This window comes from Acipenser ruthenus, chromosome 16, assembly GCF_902713425.1.
Source record: "Acipenser ruthenus chromosome 16, fAciRut3.2 maternal haplotype, whole genome shotgun sequence".
NCBI lineage: Eukaryota > Metazoa > Chordata > Actinopteri > Acipenseriformes > Acipenseridae > Acipenser > Acipenser ruthenus.
In genome coordinates this window covers 9,556,802-9,562,500 of record NC_081204.1, presented here as the reverse complement: position 1 = coordinate 9,562,500, position 5,699 = coordinate 9,556,802, and positions in this window count along the sequence as shown.

Here is a 5,699-nt window from a genome sequence, read left to right as displayed (position 1 = left end):
TATATATATATATATATATATAGCAGGCAACTAGACCTGATGAGCAGTTCCTAAACCCAGAGGAAAGAACCTTAACAAAAACCTATATAAAATATATTTGGTTAATTTCAATTAGAACCACTCAGAGTAATTGCAAACATCAGGAGGAAAGTAAAAGTAATTTGACCAACCTGAAACCAGGACCACGTGTGTGAAAACAAAGGTATGAGCCTTGTAATAAAAGTGATCTATAGCAACCTCCTATCAAAGATAGATGGGGATAGTGATTGAGGGTGGAGCAGATAGCAGTAGATAACATCCTTACATCGGAAATAACATTAGGTTATAGAGCCCTTAGGAGGGATAGAAAGTAACCTGGTAGCAGAATTTGATTAGTGTATAGTGCATTGTGTAGTACCACTGTGTCGCAGACTTGGCACAGAGAAGCATGGGATTGAGGAAGGAGTCGAGAAATTAGGCTGATTAAATGCTTCTGTGTGGACAATCAAGTGCTGAAAGAGTTACTGAGACCCCCCTCCTTCTCCCTGCTAGAGGCAATAATGGAACCCACGTTCCATCTGCAACCGGACCCCCCCACGGTGCTGTCTTACAGAGCCTGTCATCGCCTCTCCGGGATCAGTCTAGGATGTCAGAGAGACAGGTGGCAGAGTCACTGAGAGGACACCGGCTCTCCAGTGATAATGTGCCTGCTCTTAACTTAAATAGGACCTGCTAGCGGCCTGTGCTGTCCTCTATTACGCAGTATCGTCCCCTCTCTGGTTACGAGAGCATGGCAAGCCTCTCCCTGCACATAACATTCACAAAGGTTTTAATTAAACATTTCTCAGGGCATTGAGGCTGTTTGTGGGGTACCGTGCTGTGCTGATATTGATATCAATAATAATAATAATAATAATAATAATAATAATAATAATAATAATAATAATAATAATAATAATAATAATAATAATAATATACACCCAACTTGAAATAACAAGGCAGTAATTCAATGAATGGCTTCTGATGACATGATAAACTAAAGAGCCAGCTAATCTATTGTCCTATATTGGCTGACAAGGCATAGTGCTGCATCAGTGTGCAAGCACCAAAAGAAAGTGCTCTCATGCAGTTACAATGTTGTTTGCCATTGCAGCTAAACTGCAGTTACTGTCACAGCAGTAGATTTTCATCAGTGATGTTAATATATTGTCACAGGGCAGGCCTGTTTCCAAAAAGATGGGTCCAGTACAGTGTGGTTCTTGAATCCTGGGCCACCATTATGGGGTAGGGGAAGTGAACCTGCTGATAGAAAGCTGCCCTATGAGCATGTTTACCCGTTGCCATGGAAATCGTATGCCCCATGCTGGGAGTGGTGAAGTGAAGATATGCGAGCTGGCCTATGCTGCTCTGCTGTTCTCCAGAAAGGGTATTAAGCACTGCTCTGTGCCAGTACTGTAACTTGAGAGGGTTCAGTCTGGCACACTGTACTGACACTAGAAGGGCTTAATTATTAAATTGAGTTAAATTACTTTTTCATGAAAATATAATGTGTGTAAGTCATCAATATCAGACTACTGACAAAGCCATGACTTTTTGATAATCAAAGGGTGATCTGTGTATTTAGATCACCACATCAATCTTGGGTTTGCCATGAGCCTGATATGACTTATCAATGTAAAACACACCCTTTTCATGGAATGTTCCCCCCTACCTTTGTCATTCACCGTTCCACTCACCAGCTTTGAGTTATGAACCACACTAATTCACATGTTATATTTTTTATATATTTGCCCATCCCATACAGGTTTTTACAACAATAAACATCAGACTGTACTGGAAGTATCTATGGAAACCACTTTGTATGTGAAGGATGATTGTACAATACTGGCAGTAGTGATGGAAGCTAGTTTGGGCAGTAGTGGTGGATGTGATTGATTAGTCAGTAGCTGAGTCACCCACAAGTTTCCTGTCTCTCAGGCCACACCATCAGGGAGGAGACAGGGGTTATCACAAGGGGTCCTGGGAATGGACACTGAGTGACATCACTCTGCCAAACAGCATTCACTTCCTAACTGCAGTGACAGCATTCGGCCTTCCTGCTGCCACAGCCACACCACAGCCAGAGTTAACGCTCTCGCTAACTATCGCCATTACATCTACACATCTCAGGGCTGTTGCATTGCAAGATAAGCTGAACAGCGGATTACTGCCTGAACCTATGTTCACATGACAAAACAACATATGCCTGCAGGCATGATGGCAGCTGCTAAGATTAACCGATAGACACTCAGAGCCATTCAGAGTAATTGCAAACATTATAAAGAGGGACTTAAATAAATATAATTAAACATGAATTTAAAATGTTTATGGTATACAGCTTGGTATTTGGCTCTGTAATCTGTACAAACCAGGTGCCATCACTAACAGGAAGAGATGCCACAATGAAAAAAAAGTTATCAAAAGTGGAGATATAAAAAACACAAGCTAAGTTGGAAGAAACAATTGGGGCAACCTTGGCAAGCACCAAGATAATAGGCACAACTGTAAAAGCAGTGGGGGTCAAGGTTGCCCCAATTGTTTCTTCTAACTTAGCTTGTGTTTTTGATGCAAGTTCGAAGAAACAATTGGGGCAACCTTGGCCCCCATCGGTTTTACAGTTGTGCCTATTTGTTTTGTGCTGGGAAAGGTTGTCCCAATGGTTTCTTGAAACTTGGCATGTGTTTCTCCACTTTAAATGGCTGGGCACTTGATAACTTGCTGTTTTTTCACATTTCCAATGTGTTTTTGTTTCTTATATCACTTATTTTTTTCTCTTAATGGATAATAACACACATACACATTACAGGAATAGCAAAAGTGTTCAACCTATATTGAGGCAATGTATTGCTGTTTGGATAGGGTAAATGTAAATAGATATTTTTTTTTATTTATATAAAGATTTTTTTTTTGCAATCAAATGTTCCATTTTAAAACAGAAATAAATAATTTAATATAAATGATATAGGCATCACAATACGTGTGTTCCCTAGTATATTTCCATGTTGACAAAACAAGTTAATTGTCATAACACTCGGATGTCTTGTAATATACATATGCGTGGATAAAAGTGCCTGGGGTCTGCACAAATCTGCAAACACGTGAACTATCCTTGCTGTAGAGAGAGTCTCGGCAGTTCTTGCTGATAATGGCGCAAGGAACTACCAGGTAGATTTCATGGGATGTCCTTGTCTGTCTCCATGAAAAACTTCTCACATATTATCAGGAAGCAGTTTCAAGCACAGAGCCCACCATCAGTCTTGGATCATTAGCACATAACAGCTCATATCTACTAGCTTCAAGTACACCCAATACCTGGAAGTCATTACCTGTTGATGTAAAACAAACAGCGTAAGTATGGCTTTTAAAACAAAACTGCTTCAGCATCTTGACAAGTCTTGTAATGTAACTGATGAAATGTGATGATCCTTTAAAAAGTTTCCCATAGTAAAAGCATAGCAAAGTGTAACAAAGCATAGTGAAGCATGGTAAAGCAGAGGTACACATGGTAAAGTATATTAAACAAACATGGAAACTATGGTAAGTAATTACAGTACACATTTACCATGGTAAACTTTTATAAGGGATAATTCAATGTGTGAAAGTTAAATGATTGTTTACATGTTTGACACTTTCAAAGGGAAAACTGGACAGATCTTGACAAGTTAAGGTATGAAGCAGTTAGAACTTTTTTACAAATATATATTGGGTAGGATAATCTTGACGGTTCTACAATCATCTAACCTCAATTAAAATTAAAATTATGAGTGGATTTAAGAAGGCATTGACTCCTATACCCACCACTTTCACATTCAAAATCCCAGCGACCCCAAGCAGCAGGTAGGAGATTGCTGTTTGTGTTTTTAATTGATCTTATATAATTATCATATTTTGTGTCATTGGGGATGTACAATTAATTGCTTTGCCAGACCATTTGTAGAGAAAAGAGTAGTTTTTTTTTTTTTTTTTTTTTACTTCCGGGGGGTCTATCAATGCTACTGGCAGCAATTATTCCCTGTAGAAATTGGCGTCAATTACTGCCTAATGTAAACTGACCTTTAGGGCTGGCTGCAAGCAGTTCCTATCGCTATCATATTTCCAGGGGAATGTTGGTGTGACACATGACGCTGTTTTATATCCTTCCACACTGCAATAAATACCTGACAATATCATTGTTTCAAATGAGGTGTAGTGATACTTTGAGTAATAGGTTCACAATCAGTCTGGAGACAGACTAAGTGCAGTATGGCTTGTTTTGTACAGCATCCATTAGTGGTAAAAAGAACACCACCGATGCCAGCTGCGATTTTTTCCCTGCTTCCCAATACAGGGTATGTGCATTCTTGTTTTCTCATGAAAAGCATATTTTTCACATTACACATATCTGAAATTGCTACCTACCCATGTCTGTACAGGTTTGTTATGTAATAAAATGCAGATAATTGTTTATCATGTTTATATTATTAACGGGGCAATGGTTAACAATAATTAGCTGTACTTTCCCCTGTTTACTTGTTAATGAGGTTAAGGGTGTATATAGAGATAGGGTAATGACATGAATAAAAAGATAACATTTGCAATGAAAATATAGCAAGTCAAGTTTAAGATTTGCACAAAGATAGCCCTACAAACGTGCCATCCTGCACCGCACAAGCAAACCTTCCCCCCTAGATGAATGATCTTGCACAACAAACTTTAGGACTTTGTATTAGTTTCAGTCACTGGTCTTTCATATAATTAGAATGGAAGGGTAGTGGACAAGGGGATTTAATGGTATAGTTACCTAAATACATACAGTAACATACAAGAGTGAAAAACACACAACACAGCTGTAACAGTGTAACATCACATTTGTTGGCTTTGAAGCATCAATCTGTACATACAGTACTTTCAACTTCTTATTCCACTTTTTTATTTTCAAAATTCATTTTGGTGCTGTTGAGAAGTGCAAGATTTGCAGCATTTGAGAAGCATTTACCAATGAAGCAATAATTGCACAAACAGTGGACACAGGTACAAGTTTGGGACTTTGTCCCATGTGAAATTATGCATGTATGGGCAGGTAAGGGAGGGAGTATTTCCCAAATCCAAAACGATTATGAGCATCGCTAGAGGAACTGGGCAGCATCACTGACTTTGGAAGTTATTATAGAGCTTCTCAGAACTTGTTTCTGGTGCTGTGCAGCTGCATTGTGACGAGCTGAGCATGTCCCTGCATGGGCAGCTTAATGAAGTGTAAACCTTCGGGACTTTTTCAATTTGTAAATGTTTCTGAAACATTTCTGGAGGTGTAAATGGGGCTTAAGATTCCTCTTGATTTGTCATCCTGAAAATTCCACCCAGGATTAACGTCCACCTGCAATGCACAAGGTCATTGTAGCCTCAGGTCCCAAGTCCTCTCTCTTTGGACAATTCCTTAAGATTGATTTTCACATTGAGAATGGCCAGTGTGCACACATGACAGAATATTCAAAATATGTATTAATCAAATAGCAGTGCCTGGTTAACACATGCAAAGATTTGTGTAATGACTCCAAAGGCTACCAGGTGATGCTGCTTGGCTATTTCAATTTTGCAATGTTTAAGATATTGAAGTGGACACTTCCTTTTATCTGATGCACAGGTTGAAGGAGAATAAATACATGGTTGAGGGTATATTTACATGGTTTGGGTTGATGGTTCCA